General features: G+C 43.0%; 1 protein-coding gene across 3 annotated transcripts in view; it reads right to left on the bottom strand.

The window, feature by feature from the left end:
• The window catches only part of HDAC5 (histone deacetylase 5), a 2,156,790-nt gene that overhangs the window by 2,125,426 nt on the left and 18,011 nt on the right, over positions 1-13,353 (bottom strand). The window contains exon 1 of one of the 3 annotated variants that reach the window (XM_069634323.1): positions 5,983-6,205. The exons of the other annotated variants lie outside the window; for them this stretch is intronic. The gene's annotated coding sequence lies outside the window, so the exon portion shown is untranslated. Of the gene's footprint in view, positions 1-5,982; positions 6,206-13,353 lie in introns of those variants that run through there. 3 annotated transcript variants of the gene reach the window in all.

The following is a 13,353-nucleotide window of genomic DNA, read 5'->3' as shown; positions in this document are numbered from 1 at the left end:
TTTCAATCTGAAAGTTTGGAGTAGAGGTCCAGCGTGCTGAATTCTAAAGCACCAATCAACCATACTCAAAACTCACCTGTTCAGCTATACCCAGGCGGTAAGTGGGTCATTTTTTGCTTTCAATCAGCATTTGCATTGATTTGCGACAATGCAAGAACAAAGTTCTCCTCGGATGCTTGATTTAATGGTGTTTGGGTCCCGTCTCTGGTGGTCAGTGGGCTTATTGCTGTCACTGTGACAAGGAAGTTCTCCTCAGTTGCCTACTCTACTCTTCCAAATAGTTTGGTTATTACTACTGGGCTACGTGAGAGCCACTCAAGCCTGCCTTTCTTCCACCCTTGTATGCCCCTCCAGGACTCTCGCACCTCCAGTCACCTTTCTGGGACTGGGGTCAGTCTATCCGGCTCTTCGGGCTGCTCTCCTTTGCTGCTGCAGCACCGCAGGGCTCTGCGCTCTGCCTTACTGCTTGGTTCGCTTTTCCTGCTTTGTGCTTGTGTCCGCTCCAGCTGGACTCACAGAGAACTCCCTCAGTGACTCGCCAGCGTCGTCAGCTCTTTAGTCTGCCGACAGGATTTGAAACTCCCACTCTGAATGGTTTCTGCACCTGTTGCCTCTCCTAGCTGGGCTTGACACGTTCTTTAGTCCATGTTCTCTTCTTACACATGTCTGCCAGTCCCACCCTGGCGAATTCTCAAAGTCCTTTGTTTCTTTTGACACTTAGATCTTCTTGCCTCCTTAGGCCACCTAGTACCAGTACTAGCACAGTCAGTAACCTCCATGTTTTCTGTGCTCTTCTTCATCCTAGTACTTTCTGTATCCCAAGTACTACAGTAATACATTTGCCTACTCTCAAGGAAATGGCTTGGAATGGAAGGGGAGGTTAGGCAAGGTTGGGGTAGGACGCTGTTTAGCGGGCTGTATCCTAGGTGATCGTCCATGACCCCACAAGGGGAGTCCCTCCCCATGAGGTCCTCGTGCATTTAACCACCGCTAGGGGGTCTATTGGGTAGTGGCTACACCTTCTTAGGCTCATGGAAAAGGGCTCCTCCTTGGGGAGAAGCGACAATATCTGGCAAAACCCTCAACCTGCAGGCAGAGAATGCTGGCACAGCAGAGGAGAGCAACAAGGATTTTTGCTTCATCACCTGCTCGGTGGTACAAAGTTACGATTTCTTGGGAGCTGTAGCTTGTGCATGGGGATTCCATACCTTACGCTGCTTCTGCGCCCAGTACCCCCATTAGCAATCTTTAGTTAAATGGAAGCAGATTCCCCTTTCCTGCCCCATGGCACAAATATCGATATTACAAATAAAAAGGATGGTGGCACATTCTCAGAACTTATTGAGACTAAGTGGTCCTGAGAGGGGTCAAAGTGACAGGTGTGATATTCTGCTCCCATGCAGCAGATGTGAGGTGAGGCATGTCAGCGGATCCTCCCTGCATTGGACCACAGGTCCACAGTTCCACAGTTGCTTAGCGGACGGTAACACATGGTCCCTACTGTAAACCCACCCGGCACCTAAATGGGCACGCAGCAGACGTCACACAATATCTTAGCAAAACAGTACAGCTCAACAAATTAGGCTTTTATTAAAAGCTTCCACAAAGTGGCTGGCTCGGAGATGGGCATTGAAAATGACAAACGCAGGGGAACCAAAGAGTTTTACCACCGTCTGCATGCATCAGACAACCCACACTAAGTGGCTCAAAAGGCCTAGCAGAACGAGCAAGTCCTCTGTGGCTGTACTCCCACCCAGAGGCAAACTTCTTAGATGAACAAAATCTGATCAGGCACAGAGGAATATGGGGAGCTCAAAATGTACAAAAGATATAGAATAGAGGAGTTCGTGGTTCAGTTTTCAAAAGGTTCTCACACCAGTTGTCCTTTGTGTTGAGTAAGCTATTTAAATGTATTTCAGCAACAGGGGAACAAAAAATCATACAACCATATGAGTGGTCTTGAGAAACCCAGAAGCAAAAAAAAATGAAGTACAGGCATATTATCAGATCGATTGGAAACTGTTCAGACAACCCCGCTCCCCTTTAGCCAATGTTGATCAATCGGACATTAGTCTCAATAGAAGTACATGGAAAGGATCGTGCATCTCACAAAGAAGAAAAGGAGATTCCAAACAAGTGGTGCCCCTTTGCCCTGCATACTGAAAAAGTATGGGGTTTCTCAGAGGGAGTGCGCCAGAGGTTTGGGCTTGGTGAAGAAACCGTTTGCAGGATTTTAGTCAACTATACACCTGTCGGTGAAGGTCATAGTTAAAAGGCACATTTACATATTGTTTCCAACAAAGACTGGGCACAAAAGGCCAAAACAATAACCCATTTGCCCCTGCCATTAAGCTATTTGCATCACAAGAGAATGGAAATATCCAATGCACACAGCAGTCCAAGTTATCCCACTAAATCTATTGGTTCGCAAATGGAAATCACTCTCACCGTATCCGATCTCCATATTAGAGCATGCTTCATTTAGAGCTGAAAGAGATAGGCCATTCTCAGATTCCAGGTTTTAAGCTGAAGAATATGAAGCCAAAAATACTGAACTGCATTCTGACGGCAGATGCGCCATCAAAGGGTGCCCAAGGGGGGCCACGGCCACCCTTATAAAAATGGTGCCCCCCCCACCCGGAACCCCCTGGCACGGCTGCCTCTTATGTGTTTGTTTTGGTGTGCCACCCCAGTGACATCAGGCCTCCCCTATGAAACATGTCTGGTGGCGCCACTGTCAGACGGGAAATCAGGTTACATGAAAACGCGAAATTGCATCCATCCAATCTGACCTCATCCATAGAATACCAAGGAATCAACCAGACAAACAAACTATCCTCTGTGTGTGGAGCCAATTACCTCTCATTTAGTCACAACTCTAAATTAAGATTTCATTAAAAGGAGGCATCTACAAATATTCACTGGCCACACAGGTGAAGAGTTATGGGCAAATGGTGCAAGGGACAACAAAAAGAAAAATCGGGTAAAGCAGTTGCAGGCACACATATGGGCACAACCCAGCTGGAAGCTGATGAAAAGGTTGCTCCTCAACGATGAAACCCCATCACAAGTCTTACATTTGAAATAAACTAGAGATTTCAGGTAACGTCGTTTCCCGTCCCCTTCACACAGCGGTTCAATAACCCAAGCCTCGCCCCAGATTCAAAGGCAGGGGCACCTCAGGGTGGAAAAAAGTAAGGGGTTTATAAAACTGTGGGAACGGACAAGTGATCAAAGCATTAAAAAAAAAAAAAAAAAAAAAAATTATAATAATAATAATAAAGTCTCCTGTACAAGCGGCCTTTCAACTCAACACTTGTAGTAAAGCCACTGACTGGGCTCTCCACTGCACAGTTAAATCTGGGCCCAGCTGATAGAGAACAGCCTTCGGCAGATATTTCAGGGTGCTTCCACTAGGGAAATGTACATCTAGCACTGGGGGAGGGATTTCTGACTTATTGGCGGCACTTTGCACTCCAAAAAATGACATGCCATGAACTCAGAAAGAAAACACAAACACTGGAGGGAGAGTTACCAAGAATACTCATATTGTCACATCTGCCAACGAGGTGTGGGGGGTGGGGAGGGGTCTTTCATTTAAGACGCTTCTGCCTTGATTATCCGCTTTTGCTGAAATAAGCTAATGTACAATGTGACAAGAGATTTCAACACATGAAGTAGCCTTGCAGGCAAATGGAACAAACAAGAAGTACCAACCAAGTACACGGGTCTAAATAGGTTCTGGCATATATGGCCATATCACCTATGGTTTGTAGCACAACTGCTTGCTTTCACAGTACATGTCCCCATTTGTGGATTAGTCTACTAGAGCGAACAACTTCTTATACTACTGCAAGAGACTAATGGTATTTGGCTTCCTGCAAAACGTAATCCAGCCATTCCAATGGTGCATTGTTAATTTCATTTTACTTGATTTATATGGTTCTTTCGCCAAAGAGCGGTTTAAAAAAATGCTGTACATAAAGAATGGTTACAAATAAGAAAGCATTAGCCAGAACGTCCAGTTGAAGAGAAGAAACGAACGAAGGGAGCCCAGCTAAGTGACAGGACGTACATTTAAAAACATTCTAGTGTTTAGGAGCCAGTAAAGCAAAAAACCTAAAAAGGGATTCAGCCTGGGGGGTGGGGCTGGACAGAAACAGCATGCACAACTTTGAAGGCAGCGTAAAGGTGATCAAATATGCAAAAAAAAAAAAAAAGAGTGGACTGATCATGAAAGCATTTCTGTACCATGCTAAGAAAGAAAGAAAAAAAGGAGAGATGGAATGAAAGCATCAAACATAAACTGTGAAAAAACAACAACGAGTAGTGATGAAGAGTTTAGTGTCCTGTAAAGTAATTATATTATAGAGTTATTATACAGAAAGTTATCGAGGTGATCATGCCGAAGCTGAGATATGAAGAGTGAAAAAAAGGGGATGGTCAAATGTGACACTGAGATTGTGAGAAGACAAGGAAGGAAACAGGAAGATAGGAGAGACGAAAGAAAACGAGTGAAGGTGGAGACAGAAGGGAAAGTGGTGGGAAAATATAGAATTTCCATTTCAGAAGGATTAAGATGTAGGGAATCAGCAAAAAATCCACTTCTGGATAGAGAAGACACATTAAGAAAGGGTAGAGTGAAGAGAATCACTAGGTGTAGAGGGCACAAATATTTGGAGAACGAGTGTAGAAGTGATGCGACAGATGACAAGAAAAAATATCAGAAACAGGAGACCTGTAAATGGAAACATTAAGGGACCCAGGACAGAATCCCACGTCAAAGAGGATAGGAGGAAGATTGTCCCAGCCACACCGGTTCAGTCGGAGAGGTCCGATTAAAACCAGCAAATAACCTTGCCAGAAAGCCGGATTGAAGAAAGAGTAGACAGAAGAATAGAGTGATCCAGAGTGATCCACCGTACCCAACACCACATAAAGACCTAGTAACTGCAGCAAAGATGGTTTAGCATGAGGAGCTGAAAGAAGAGAATTCGCCTGTTGAAGCAGGGTAGTTTCAGTAGAAGGAAGAGGCTGAAAACCAAATTGGACAGTAGGAATAAGAGCATGCATAACAAGATGCTCATTCAAGATTATTTGAGAAGAAAAAAGTAGGAGAAAAAGGACGGAAGTTAGAAGGGATAAAGACATCCAAGGATAACTTGATGGTTATATGTTTAAAAGCAGACACATCCAGGCCAGGGAGGAGAGCGGGACTGCAAAGTATAGTAAAGTATGTATGAAGATGGCATTCATAGAACTAGAGGTGGAGGTCATTTCTGAAAGGAATTAAGTGTTGAAAAAGATGAGAATTCCCAGAATATAAGTACATTATTTTGATCTCAATTCATCAATAATAAAAACATTTTTAAAATGGGTGGAAAAAAATACAACCCAAATAATAAAAAAAAATAACTCGTAACAGTCTTCACACCCAGCACGGCTTTTCAGCGGCACTGTGAGCAAATAAACGTGGGAAGCGCAAACTGCGACAAAGCAATACACAGAAATCATGCTGGCGAGACACGATGACCTATAAAACTCAACGAGAAACCATCACAGCATCGGAGAACAAGCAGAGGCATTACCATACAAGTTGCTCACACAGGGAAATGAAAAAATGCTCGCCCAATCTCACCGAGAGAAGCGCAAGAAACTAGAGCTAAGGGCAACACTGTATCACCTTGCATGCAACAGGAGAACATTGCCAGTGAAAGGAATGCTAATGACGCATATCATTTCTTCCAAAAGAAACACGCAGCTCGGAATTAAGGATATTCGCTGGCAAGATGGGCAAAGGAGGGAGGCAAGGAGGGAGGGAGGGAGGGAAGGAAGATCTAGCATGGAGAGTGGAGGCTTGAAGGAGACGAGGGACCAGCATGCCTCTGTGCGGAGCTTTGTGAATGGGCGCGATGAGAAAGGATGAATGGAGCGAGGTGACGGCGTGATGACGGACCCCTTACCCCATCCACACACACAGACCTCTGCAGCAGCTCCGACGGAACGGGAACCCCACGAACTGACCCACAGAGGGCCCCCGCAAGCTTTGCCCGGGTGGACAGGCAGTCTCGGAGAAGAAAGAAGCGACGTGCTGCCGTTTCAGAACGGCAGAGGGTTGGAGGGCACCACTGCATCAACCTGCAGATAGTGCAGCTGCCTCTGCATCACCCAGACCGAGTACAGAAAATAAAATTATATACACCCCCACAAAATTCTGATCACGTAAACGCCTGCTGCAGCCCAAAGGGCCAGAATGTGCACTGTACTGTGACTTCAGAAACAGTCTTAATACGCAGCACAACAAGCTCGCGAACAGGATGGTTGCGAGCTTGCCATTATCCAGGGATCCTTTCAGAGACGTTGTGTAGAGCTATGACGATTGCAAAGGCTGAGCAAAATAAGAAACTGATGTGGTATATGCCAAACAGGGCGGAGGGGCTGGGAGCTCAGATTTGGTACAGCACAGGGGGTTAGCTTGGAGTATGAACAGCATGCACAAGCAGTATGCATGAGATCATAGCTGACGGTAGGTGATAAATAGCGAAAGAGGGGGCAAAGCAGTGCAGATGGGAATGGTAGGAGGTCCAAGCGGAGGGGAATGCATTATTTATTATTATTATCTTTTTTATATAGATCACTTACTAGAACAATCGAGTGGAATGCACACAAACTGGTGTCACCATTACCCAACTCTATGCATCGTTAAAGGAGTTCAGCCCTGGCGAGATTTTAACTGGTTTCCTTCCGGTGGCACCTGGTACCGTGGCACAACAAAAGGCGACAGGAGCAATCAAATTCGGTTTTGTATTTTGGGGCGAAATAACACGTCCGCTCACTACATCCACTATGAAAATATCTTCCCTACTCGTGGTACAGCTCCAAACACTGCATTAACACCACTCTGTTATGTTTTAATTCACACATTTTGAGCTCGCTTCAGCGCCTGCCGCGGGTGGTGGGACACTGCATCATTGATTTACCTCCAATTCTGACAAGGCAAGAAGGAAACGGGCAAGAGGCACTAGAGTTTTAAAGGAACACAAACAGCAAGATACAAAATAAGATGGTCAGGCGATAAACCAGTGCTTTAAATTGGCAGGTAGTTGCCGGTACCAGATCACCCTCACTACTTAAATTTGACAAAGTACCGGCACTTGTCAGCAGGAAACAGGTGCTCTGTGATAGGGGTACCCGTTTCAAGCACTACAGTGAACCATCCACTCACCTACTCCAATGTGGGTGTGGCGCTTACGAAGAATGAACCATCCAATCATCGGCAAACGAGGAGTGCTTCAGTAAAAGAGCAAACCCTCCGTTTGTGGCCCAAAAGGTTATGCACGATATTAGCCACCTTGCAGCATCATCTGCAAAACGCTCAAGTCTCCCTGTCCTCAATGCCCATCCAAAGGTTCTAAGTCAAACAAGCCATCCTACCTTCTGCAACCCAGAGAACCCTCGTCAACCTCACCCTGCGGATGCGAGGCTGATGACCCAAACTAATTACCTTCACTCCAGATCGTGCTCTTCAGACCCATGATCCGGGATTTAAAACTCAGACTACAACCTTACAAATGACATAATCCAGAATCCTCCCCAGCTGCATCCTGGTGAAAGTGCCAGTGGGAATCAAGTCCAGGCATGCCGCAAGGCAAGACTGACGGAATGCCATCTGTGAGAGTGTTAAAAACATTAGTTTATTTCTTATTTTCAGCAATAAAATGATGTAGGTAATTCTTTCTCCGATAGCGAGTTCTGCTAATCAAACTTTCATAAATGGTCCATGCCAAAAAGCAAAATACCTGGCTGTCTATGGTGTACTGCAGTGGCAGAAGGCCAAGTTCAAAAGGTTACATGTACAATCCTGATCTAGTCTACTGGAACCTAAAGTTCCAATAAGCAGAGTGAGCTTATTAAATGGAAGCACCTGTGATTCAAAATGTAATTGTGTGTGGTTCCATGTGTTTAAAACGACACCATAAATAACGACATACATTTTGAGTGACATCTAAATAACGAAAACATTTCGATTTTTATTTTGGGGGTGGGGAGGGGGGAGTTACCTCACAAGCCCACCGTTTCCCCGCTTTACTAACCCCCATAATCCCTCCTACCCATTTTGATTTCTTACCACCCCCCCGATATACTTTTATTAAAAATGTCGAATTTCATTATTCAGGTGTCACTAAAAATGTTATTTTTCGTTATCGTTAGGGAGAATTCTCATTTATGGCTAATTTCCCATTACCTAGTGAGTCCCTCAGCAGCTTTGCTGGATTTCTGGGGTTTATTTTTTCCCCTTGGTAAAGCTGTGCCTCAGACCCTAAAATCTGAATTACGCTCCCTACCCGATTTCTCTACCACCCTGAACCCAATACCTAAATGCCCTCTTACAAACACCACAACAATACTGTGCCCACTCTATAAAGAAACCTGAGACTTGGCTCCAGATCTCTATGACATCAGAGACAAAAAGCTGATAACAACACAACTAGCATTGCAAAAAGATTCTGCCACGGTAAAACGTATGAAAATTCTAAACAATTGCAAAACTTTATCTCGCTCATCTAATAACACTACTAATATCATTAAAGTAGGGCTCATTAACGATAGGTCTATTCAAGCACATTGCCTGGACATACTGGACATCCTTACCCGTCCATGACCTTGACATTATTGCTATCATGGAAACCTGGCTGAATCCTACATCAGGCCCCTCACTAGCATTAGCCTTACCCAACAATTATTCCATCCTACGCGCAGAGAATCTAACTCCGTTAAAGGGGGTGGCATCGCGTTCATCTATAAAACGGTGCTAGAATTAAAAATGATTAACAAACATCACTTACCATCTGCTGAAATTCTCTCCATCAAATTATCCACATCTGCCACAGCTACCCTTACCATGAACTTGATTTATCGACCTCCCGGTAGTACCACCACATTCGAAGATGACAGATCTCACCTATTGTCTAACAACACAAAATGTAATTCCCAAGCTATAATCTTAGGAGATTTTAACTTAGGTCTTGATGACCCAAAAGACTCCAAAGCATCCACCCTTAAGGATACCATCTGCGAGCTTGGGTTTACACATTGCATAACCAGCCCAACGCACAATAAAGTCGCACTCTTGATTGGTTAACGGACCTTAACTGTAGCATCAAGGTACAGGCTAACACTCCATGTGCCTGCACTGACCACCACTTAATTACATTCACGATTGACAAGGCTGTACCTCTTACCATTCCCACTAAGGCCCCGGCCTTAATGACAAGAAGTAAACAAAACCTCACCTTAGATAACCTGCTACCTCTACTACGCCCCATAACTCATCCCACTACTACACTCTCGGACCAATCAGATCTAGTGAATCTATACAATGATACTATCCTCAAAGCTATAAACACGATAGCCCCTCTCAAATTACAGAAATCCAAAGCACGCACCCATATCAACAAATCGTACATGCCACATTTAAAGTCTCTTAGGAAAGAGAAACGTATAGCGGGAACCATTTGGAAGAACTCTCCATCAATACAAAATAAAAACATCTTCACTGCGGCCTCTCTTAACTATAAAATAGCCACTGTTCAGGCAAAAAAAAGTTAACTTTAATGACTGTATAAACAAAGCTAACTTGCGCACTAAGGAATGGTTCAATATTCTAAAAGAACTTGAATCTCCTGCCCCAATATTTGACTCCTGTACTAAGGACACCCAATGATGTACCCAGGCCTCCAGATAAGGAGCGTACCAGGCCGTTTTACGCATGAAAATCTTGTAAATATGACAGCTTTATTATTTTCCTGTGTACATTTACACACAGGTTTAGAGCAAAGGGCAGTGCAAAGGTCAGGTTACTTGAGAGAAACCAGAAGGCTTCTTTTGATTTTTATCTCCATGGATGGAATTGCAAGCCATCTCTGAAACAGAATGCATTTCTCTTAAGCCTTTCAAAAAAAGAAATTCCACACTGTGATAAAAGGAATGTTTTTTTTCCATTCAGCTTCAGATGTACTGTGCATATTTTCCTAGCATTTTAGGATTGTATAATTAATAAGATGGAAAACTAAGTTGCAATTGAGAATTAATATTTTTTAACAAATTATGCTTTTTTTGTCCAGTGAAAGCAAACCAGTATTGCACAATTGTATTTTTCAGAGTTCATGTGATGTGTGCATAATCATGCTGAGGCAGATCATTTTTACACTTATAATTTAATTTATACTCTAATATAAAAACAGTGTGTAAAATGACTATGCACAGTCTAGTTTACATCCATTCACCCTTGCAGTCAATGGGGTACATTACTATAAATGGTCAGTGGCAGACGAGTCTTTGCTCAAGAGTGAGTGATTGTCATTACACCAAATATTCAAGACTACAATTAAAACATTCAAACCCTGACTCTCCAGGAAGTGCAAGCGCTGTTCAAAAACAAACAAATGAAAGTTACATTGGTAATTGAAATAGAAACTCAGCAAAACTCCCTGTGATAATCCAGATAGGTATTTAACTTTATGTAGCGCTTCATAAATGGTTCTTCATCCATCTAGGTACTGTGATTATTATACCTCAGTCGATACTCAGTTAACCAACCTCTGAAGGATGTTAGCCAATAAGATAGCTCAGCCGGTTGAGCACTCGTTGCTGCAATCTGTGCGCGATCTGTAGGTTGTGGGTTTGAATCCCGCCAAGTCCAACTCCGCCTTTCATCCTTTTGAGGTCGATAAAGCAGTACCGAATTTGGTTTGGTGATAATTGTGAAAAATATGTTCTATGTACAGCTCTGCCAAAATTGCTATATAAATAACCAATTGACCATTAGGTGAGATATAGAATTCAGCATGGTGTCCTTGCCTCTCTGCACTGTTGTATCATAACATTGGCATTCCATTATGTTGTAATCGCTCCTGGAAATTAGGAGTTTCATCAACATCAAAAGACAATTCTGCTATCGAACCTCAAAACACACAATACAATTCATGTTTGCTTTACTCTATAGTTGGCTAGGTTTTTGTGTTTTCAACATTTAAATAGATACAGGAGAGATCAAATGGCCAGACCCTTTAGAAATAATAAAAGGCGTATTCTGTTACAATGCTATAAGCCGCCGCATAGTAATGATTTCCATACAGTTTTTTGCACACATCGGCTGGATGTCGCATACATTTTACTCTTGCAAAGGAGAAAAGTCATTTTTACTCTCTTAAAATCACATTTACTCTCATAGTTTAAAAATAGGGAGTAAAATAAACCCACTTCAAAATCTTATCTGGAGCACTAGGTTTACCAACATACAAAACGTGCTACTCAATAAAGTAACTATGAAAAAAAAGTCTCATCAACAATGCTACACCTCAGGACCCTCCATCGACCCATACACACACAATGCCACAATTCAATTTTAAATCATTATCAACCAAAGAGGTAGAGCTGATTATACTTAAACTCAAACCATCCAATTGCAAGGGCAATGTCTGCCCGGCTACGCTCATCAAGGAAGCTGCAACTGCACTCGCTCCTTTTATCACCACATTCATTAATGCTTCATTTGACACTAGTATTGTGCCCACTAACCTGAAAGATGCAATGGTACTCCCACTATTTAAAAAAAAAAACTACCTTGGACCCTAATAACCCAGCTAACTACCGTCCTATCGCCATCATCCCTTTCCTGCTGAAAATATTGAATCAAGCAGCTTATCTCCAGATTCAGCAATACTTGGAAACAAATAAATTGCTGGGTCTAAGACAGTCAGGCTTCGGACCAAGACATGGGACTGAGACAGCACTTATTGACCTAAAGACTCAAATAATTGGCCTAAAGACTCAAATAAATTCAGACACTAAAAGGCAAATCTGCCCTTCTCTTACTACTCTACTTATCTGCGGCATTTGACCTTGTGAACTATGAAATTCTTTGCAAGCGCTTGTCATCTGCTGCACACTTCTCTGACCAAGCTAACTCTTGGATTAAATATTTCCTCAGTAACAGATCCATGAGGGCATTTGCAACATCTGCCTCAGCTTCCCCTACGCCAGTCTCCTGTGGAGTCCAACAAGGCTCCCGCGTATACCCAACGCTCTACAATGTCTTCACCAAGCCACTGTTTGACATACTCTACTGTATGGGTGTCACATATATAAATTATGCGTACGACACCCAGATACTTATCCCCATCACTGGTGACTACGCTGCAGACAACTAAACATTTAATGACATCTACAGTATCATACAAACATGGATGGCTAAGCATGGCTTATGTCTAAATAACGATAAAACCGAACTACTCCTACTTGGCTCCCCATAAAAACTGAAAAAACTAGGAGCATCCTTCAAAGCCTTAATTATCGACGGTAATATCATCAAAGTATCTAACAATGTGAAAACATTAAGTATTTACATTGACTATGTATTATCACTCACGAGACAAACCAACGCCTCAGCGCCAGCCACAGCATACACATGCCAGCTCATCACAGCTTGCCGTCCCTACCTTACCTCAACTAACTGCATATCAGTAGCAAGAGCTTTAGTATTATCTAAGCTGGACTACTGAAATGCGCTATATTTAGGAGCATACCCACACAATATCAACAAAAGGCAAGTCATGCAAAATAATGCAGTTAGATCAGCATGTAACATCCCAAGGAAACACCATATTACTACAGCTAGGCAGAATCTGAAATGGTTGAATATCAAGCAAAGAATTGATCTTAAATCACTCATTAACACATAAGTGCCTCTATAACCAGTTACCTTTTTCACGCCATATATCATCATGACCCAATAGGACAGCACAAACACACTGTGTCGTCATATCTCGATTTAACCAACAACGGGCGAGTGGAGTTAGCTTCCCAGTCCTCGCTGCCAAAAAATGGAATGCGCTCCCCATCGCCTTAAGAGCAGAGCCCTCATTCATGATATTCCGGAACAAGGTTAAAGCTTGGCTCCTCGATCAGGACCAATACCCAACCTCTCCACAAAATATGCCCTACAATAGTAATGTCAATACTGTATATACGCCTTGTAAATTGTCTATGTACCTGTCATGTCTATTAATTTGACCTGTATCTATATAAACCTGTTTTTAAATTTTAAGACTGTATACCATGTAAGTTAAGCGCTCAGTTGCCCCAGGGTTTGGATGCGCTATACAAATAAATACAATTAAGACCCGTGGGACTTAAAGCTCTCTTCTCTACCTTTTAAAAGAAATCTTCATCAACTTGACATTTTGCTGCTGAAATCTTTGCCCAAGCAACCCCGTCTTCCTACCCAGAGAGCGACTTAATTTAAAGGTATGATTTCTCTGTGTTTTCCCTTACAAGGATTGTCCAATAATA

The sequence above is a fragment of the Ambystoma mexicanum genome, chromosome 13 (genome assembly GCF_040938575.1).
Source record: "Ambystoma mexicanum isolate Mex_15411 chromosome 13, UKY_AmexF1_1, whole genome shotgun sequence".
In the NCBI taxonomy this organism is placed as follows: Eukaryota; Metazoa; Chordata; class Amphibia; order Caudata; family Ambystomatidae; genus Ambystoma; species Ambystoma mexicanum.
Note: the sequence above shows the minus strand (reverse complement) of the source record. Positions and strands in the feature narration are given on the sequence as shown.